This window comes from Oncorhynchus clarkii, chromosome 8 (genome assembly GCF_045791955.1).
Source record: "Oncorhynchus clarkii lewisi isolate Uvic-CL-2024 chromosome 8, UVic_Ocla_1.0, whole genome shotgun sequence".
NCBI lineage: Eukaryota > Metazoa > Chordata > Actinopteri > Salmoniformes > Salmonidae > Oncorhynchus > Oncorhynchus clarkii.
The window spans coordinates 19002716-19010303 of NC_092154.1; the positions used below are offsets into that span (position 1 = coordinate 19002716).

Sequence of the window (7588 nt, forward strand, 5' to 3'; positions counted from 1 at the left end):
ATTAGGGAAAGGCATGTGTAGCCGAGTGATCATAGGGTCCAATGAATAGCTAGGCGAGCTGGAGACACGGCGATTCAGACAGCTAGCAGGCCGGGGCTAGCAGATGGGCCTCTGGGCGACGTCGCAACGGAAGAGCCTGTAGAAACCCCCTCGGACCGTTACGTCAGCAGACCAGTCGTGATGGATCGGCGGGACTCTGTGTCGGCAGTGAAGGAGCCCAGGCCAATTGGCAAAAGAGGTATTGTAGCCCAGGAAATGGCCAATGGATCTCTGCTACTAGCTGGGAGATGGTTTAAGCTCGAGGCTAGCTCCAGGCTAACTAGTGCTTGCGTCGGGACAGAGACATTATCCAGGAGTAGCCACTCCGATAGCAGCTTGCTAGCAGCGATGATCCGGTGTAAAGGTTCAGAGCTTACGGTAGGAATCCGGAGATGTGGTAGAGAAAAAGCAGTCAACCACATCTGTGCAGACTGGCAGGAATTGACCGGGTTGAGGCTGGTTGATGTCCGAGTTAACGGTGATGACCGCTAGCAGTGGTCAACTGACTACTAGCTACTAGCTAGTTAGCTGGCTAGCTTCTGACTGTTACACCATGTTGGAATTAGGTAGCTGCCTTCTACTGTTTCTGTGCCAATCGATGTTGGTGCTTACGGGAAGTGATGGTGGGACTCTGCCTTTGGCCAGGCACTTCAGGATGGCACATTGGAGATTCCACTCCCTCGTCGGTGACAAGGCCTTCCCTTGAGACCCAACCTCATGAGACAGGACGCCAGCTGCCATTGCCAAAACCTGTAAGGATCTTTAACAATTATCCAGGGCAAGGTTAGTTGTTAAATGCGCCTTTGGGATTCTGGCAGCCCGGTGAAGAATGCATCGGAGAGTGCTTGGTCTCAGCCCCTCAAACATCGATGCCTGCGTGAAGGCCACATGTGTTCTCCACAACTACCTGCGGAGGTCATTCCAGGAGCCACTCCGGATGGAGATGGGCACGCCAAATGGTCACTTACCTGATGTCACCAGGGCAGGTGCCAACATGCCCCCAGACAGGCACTCCAGGTGACCACCTACTTGTCATCACCAGCAGGTGAAGTCCCATGGCAGTGTGAAACAGCTCTTTTTAGAACCCCCTAACACTAAGGTTATTTTAAGAACCATCTACCGTTGTCCATAAAATAGCATTTTTCCCCAAATTATTTTACGTCTCCTTGTCTCTTTTCATTTGGAAGTTATATTTAAGTGAAATTTGGGAGTAAAGGTGTGTGCATGTAAAAATACAAAAAATAATGTGTAGCCTATAATCCGTAAGAGAACAACAAGAGCATGTATTTTTGGCACAACTGCAGACAGATACAGGGAATACTCATAAAGCCTAGACATAGTAGGGGAACTTCGGACATGGCCATAAAGAGAGAGAGGGCAGGGCATTGGAGATCTGAGGTTCAGAGAGGAGTGGAGGAGACATGTGTGTCTGAAAAAACTAAAAGTGAATGTGTAGCCACAATACAGGTCAACACACATTTCACCTTTAGTCTTGTAAAAGAAAAACAAGAGCATCTGAATTCTCCTTTGTGTCAGTTTCAATTCAGTCAATTTTCTTGCAATCTGTGTACAACTAAAAATGAATGCTGTCCTAAGTATTGAGAAACTACTAACAAGGACATAGTAAGTGGAATAAGGACAGTTGGAAAATCCCATTGGAGGAGAAGGTCAAAACAAAAAGTAGACAACTCCTCTTCCTGTCCTTCCTGTGAGCTTGTCAGCTAAATTGACTCCAACTCTGGAGGGGAAGAGAAAAACAACACATACAAGCATTACATAATGTAACACCATAAAACGTGAGATTTATGTTAACTAAATACTGCTTGTAAAGTGTACTTAGTGGCATAAATAGTGGAACAGTGTGTTAAAGTTGGTAATTCTTGCTGTTTACTCATGGGATTTGTATTTCAGATCAGAAGTTGAATATGAGAGGCAAATATTTAGACAGCAAACTGTTTTAGGATATTTTCTAACCCAGAAACAACAGCTATATATTTGCCTCATATTAATCTTTTGATCTGAAATACCAATTAGCCTGTGAGGTAGAAGTCTGTCACTGGCCGCGGGCAGCATTTGGTACTTTAACGCACGCACACATTCATCACTCCTCCCTGCTCCATTATCAGATAAGGTAACAATGTGGGTCGACACACAAGTTAACTTCTCTGTCTTAGTACATACATTTCACACTTGTGTCAATGTTCATATTTAATATAAGTAATATGTATTATACTTATCTATGTTGTGGATGAGCGCGTTTGTTTGTTCTGCTCCTCTCTCTATCTCTGTAGCTTCCATGTATGCTGGATAAGGAACCGAGCAAAAGGAATTGGGCTGACTTTGTAGTACCTGTCCCAAATGGCTCATTAATGTCAATGTGCATATTGAAAGAAACTGTCAGTAGTGATATAATGTTGTAAATGTTTTGTGGTGATATTGTTTAAAAACATGTTGCAATGTATATCCTTTAGTATGTTTAGTTAATGGAAAATGTAGGTTTGATGAAGTAATTGCTTAATTAATTAGGGTTAATTGTTCTGAGGGGAGGGGCTAGCCCTACAAAAGGAGCCTCTCTTTCAGTTCATGGAGAGGCCATTTTGGATTGAGCTGTGAATGGGGCAGCAGTGTGTTTAGCTGTCCCATAAGGTATACGTTTGATGGTAGTATTGTGTAAATAAACACCCTTGCACAGAATAACTTTTGCAGCTCTGCCATCTATTTTGATAGAGGTTAGGTTTTCCAGTATAGCCTTCTGGCCTACCCTACGTGACATGGCCGACATGAGTATACTGTAAAAATAACCTACTTCATCTTTTGCAATTCTTATGACACTACCTGTGGTGTGGAGAAAAAAAAACATACCATTGAACTTGGAATCGAAAAGCAGCTGATGAATTTTAACCTTGACTGCTGCTTTTCTTTGCTGATGCAGCCTCTTCAGGGTTGGCACCAGGCTCATGGCAAAGAGGGTCTCTTCATCCTTCCTGTGAGCATCAGGATTGGTTGCATCCCTCTCGACGGCTTGGAGGAGCCTCTGCTGAAATTAGTTGAGTGGATCTCGGGGCTGGTACCGCCGATGGCACCTGGTGGGACGTTGTACCTCTTCGTTATTCTCCATGTTTCTATCCTCATTACTCTCCTTGTTTGTCTCCACGGCCACATCCAGTTTAAGGTCCTCAGGGTTCACTTCCGTGAGGGTCATAATAATCTCAGGTGGTCATAGATCCAGAGGTGCTTCCTCCATTTCATAATCTTCCATGGCTGCACCGGTGGTGGTCATACTTGTGGATGATGTAGACGTTATAGAGGGTCTCGCTGCACCGGTGATGGTCGCACTAGTAGATGACATAGAGGGTCTCGCTGCACTGGTGATGGTCGCACTAGTAGATGACATAGAGGGTCTCGCTGCACTGGTGATGGTCGTACTAGTAGATGACATAGAGGGTCTGGCTGAACCGTGATGGTCGCACTAGTAGATGACATAGAGGGTCTCGCTGCACCGGTGATGGTCGCCCTAGTAGATGACATAGAGGGTCTCGCTGCACCGGTGATGGTCGCACTAGTAGATGACATAGAGGGTCTCGCTGCACCGGTGATGGTCGCACTAGTAGATGACATAGAGGGTCTCGCTGCACCGGTGATGGTCGCACTAGTAGATGACATAGAGGGTCTCGCTGCACCGGTGATGGTCGCACTAGTAGATGACATAGAGGGTCTCGCTGCACCGGTGATGGTCGCACTAGTAGATGACATAGAGGGTCTCGCTGCACCGGTGATGGTCGCACTAGTAGATGACATAGAGGGGCTCGCTGCACCGGTGATGGTCGCACTAGTAGATGACAGAGGGTCTCGCTGCACCGGTGATGGTCGCACTAGTAGATGACATAGAGGGTCTCGCTGCACCGGTGATGGTCGCACTAGTAGATGACATAGAGGGTCTCGCTGCACCGGTGATGGTCGCACTAGTAGATGACATAGAGGGTCTCGCTGCACCGGTGATGGTCGCACTAGTAGATGACATAGAGGGTCTCGCTGAACCGTGATGGTCGCACTAGTAGATGACATAGAGGGTCTCGCTGCACCGGTGATGGTCGCCCTAGTAGATGACATAGAGGGTCTCGCTGCACCGGTGATGGTCGCACTAGTAGATGACATAGAGGGTCTCGCTGCACCGGTGATGGTCGCACTAGTAGATGACATAGAGGGTCTCGCTGCACCGGTGATGGTCGCACTAGTAGATGACATAGAGGGTCTCGCTGCACCGGTGATGGTCGCACTAGTAGATGACATAGAGGGTCTCGCTGCACCGGTGATGGTCGCACTAGTAGATGACATAGAGGGTCTCGCTGCACCGGTGATGGTCGCACTAGTAGATGACATAGAGGGGCTCGCTGCACCGGTGGAGGCGGTGGTCTCACTTGTAAATGACGTAGAGGGTCTTGATGCACCAGTGGCGACAACACTTGTGGATGACGTAAGGGGTCTGGCTTTAAAATTGCCACTCGATGCCCCAGGCACAATAAATGTATCCAGAAAAGAAAGAATGTGGCAGATGCGCCAAGGCTGCTGGCCTGAAGCTGCTGACCCAGACATCTTCTCTTTCTCTGCCCTTCTCTCTCTCTCTGATACCTGTCCCTGAGTCCTCTCTACTTCCTCCTACAGTCTTCTTCTACATAGACATGAACATGATAAGCCAAACCATTACCGAACATAACTATAGTTTTTATATAGCTATCATGGACATGTCACCTACTGTACACACACGGTTATCTGACAATTATCAGTGGTACAGTAGTATCTACCATCTACCAATTACTATTTATACACACACTCTTTCAAACATGATTATTCGGGCAAGTTAACAGGGGTAGTAACTAGCATAATTTATATTATTTATTACACACACACACATAAGCTAGGTTAGCTAGCTAACTAGCCACATTTAGCACAAGCTCACTACTAAACTGACCTGGCAATCCTACTATCGTGGACAGTTGTCTTCAAGCAGCATTTTTTGTGTTTATGTTCCTGTAGCTGTCAGAGGTTGTCAAAAAGACACGGTTTTGAGGATACTGCGAACATGATTCTCTCCATGTGTCCAACCGCATGCGACCATCTGCAAAAGATACCTGCATCAGTATAGTTGCCTATCTGCGCAAAATGTTATGCAGCATTGATGCCAGGATGCAGTCGGTGTGTTTATAGCGTAACGTTGGGGAGGTGCATCTGCAACAGTCAGACGCAGATGTGGTTTTCCAACACCAAGGCTCAATGCAACATGGTAGTGTTGCCATTGTTTCTAAAGTGTTTCTTTGTAATGTCGAAATAAACCTGCGCTGGCTGCAGGATGAATTTGATGAAGAGCAACTGCAGAAATTTGCAGTCAACTGCAGTCAACTTTATGACCTTTGATCACATGGTTCTTGTAAGATTCACAGTCATCATGTAGGCGCAAGTTGGACAATTTTTATCCCATAATGCAACACACTTTGGAAGATGGCGACTAACAGTCACCGACTTGACAAAAGTTATCTGCTTGAACACGCCCAAAATCAATGACGAGTCTGCAGCCTCCAATGGCAATGGCCGTGTTCGAGAGGCTCAACAATGCAATGTATAATGGTAAATTGTGACTGACTGACTGATTTAAAAATAATAATGAGTTGTTACTTATGATGCAAGGTGATTTGTTGATCAGTCAGTCAGCAGTCGACTGCAGTCGTGTTGATACTCTGGAACATAGCCATTGTATTTATCTCTGTGGGATGTTACAAAAGGCATCCTCCAACAACCGGACAATATTGTACAATTTTAGTTAATCAAGTCTATGAATTATGTATCTATAGTTTGATATTGTTTATCAACCGCATCAGTGGTGTAGGTGCGCAGGATGCAGAATGTTTGTGCCAGAGGCTTCCCGGTGTGCCGTAGTACATGTAATAAATGTACATGCTTTAGCCGAAGAGTGGAGAATTTCAAATGGGGGTCACACGTGCACGACACCAGAGCATACTGACAACATGCATATTTTTTTATTTTTTTAAAATTTATTTTACCTTTATTTAACCAGGCAAGTTAGTTAAGAACAAATTCTTATTTTCAATGACGACCCACAAATGGGTTAACTGCCTGTTCAGGGGCAGAACGACAGATTTGTACCTTGTCAGCTCAAGGTTGCAAACCTTCCGGTTACTAGTCCAACGCTCTAACGCTCTAACCACTAGGCTACCCTGCCGCCCCATATGGAAGGCTACCCAAAGATGCAAGTTGCCTAAAAGTGTTATTTATAATATTAAATAATCACATTTTTAATAAAAGCTATTCATCCTATTCAATTTAGTCATTGAATAAGATGAATTTAATCAAGTCTTGCTTAATGCCTACAGGTAAAGCAGTTCTTAAAAAGTTGTAGCCTTAATTAGTTAGGCTAGATAATTAAAGCCCCCTTGCAGTCTTTTTCTTTTTTAAATCATCAATGTATGTCTAGTAAATCACTGTGTGTATGTGTTTATTTCATGAAAATAACTCAAAAATATATTGTCATAATTCATTTCACTGGGCCTCTTTTGGCCATTGAAATCCTGAGGCTGGTTGTGTGGGTTAGGATAACTAACTTGGCAGGTTAGGATAATTAACATGGCAGGTTAGGAAAATTAGGTTAAGGTTAGGAAAAGGGTTAGACTTAGATACAATGCTATGGTTGTCAATAACTTGTCCCTGGCTGAAAGAAACAACCAATGACGAGTATCAATGGGTGATGTCAAGACACGCTGTTATCAGAAAACGCACCTAATTGTGGTCTGTAATTACACCCTTCTCAAAACAGGTAGGCTATTATTGCCTGTAGGTGGTGAAATATAAGTTAACGCCCTGGACGGGAATCACTCAAAGTGCACACAGGCAGAGAGGAAGAGGCGAAGCGAGAGGTTTTACTCAGCCCAGAACCTGTCAATTAAAAAAATAATCACAGGAAGTTAGGAATTGTATGGAGGTCTATCAAACATTTTTATTGCTCCTTTATTTAACCAGGTAAGCCAGTTGTGTTCAAGTTCTCATTTACTTTGCTACGTTATGCTTATTTTATCAAATATAAGTTTCGTAATGGTTAGGTTGTTATGAATGCAATGATATAAAAGGCCACACATGGCATTTCAGCAGAAACCCAAACTGGATGGTCTTCAGAGATAGATGGGAGGGGTTGAGGGTAGGCTGGGACTAAAAACAAACAAAGATAACCAATGTAAAATATACTGTCCGTTATATGTATATAGTATGTATATGCTGGAAGTGGAAGCCTACGTTTTGTTTTCCATTAGTTTACTCCAATTAGGGGAGGGGGAGGGGTATATTTAAAATAATATATTTACAAATAAAAAATATTTTGGGGATTGGAAATGATGCAGACAATGACATTGATAGAGGCTACAATCTATCTGCAATATTAAATAAATAGTAATATATTTATTTAACCTTAACCCTTTTCCTAACCTTAACCTCAGTCTCCTAACCTGCCACGCTATTTTACTTAGCCTGCCATGTTAGTTATCCT

General features: G+C 44.1%; 1 pseudogene; it reads right to left on the reverse strand.

The window, feature by feature from the left end:
• Positions 1 to 1760: 1760 nt before the first annotated feature.
• On the reverse strand, positions 1761 to 5133 carry LOC139415403 (uncharacterized; annotated as a pseudogene).
• Between the last annotated feature and the right edge of the window lie 2455 nt (positions 5134 to 7588).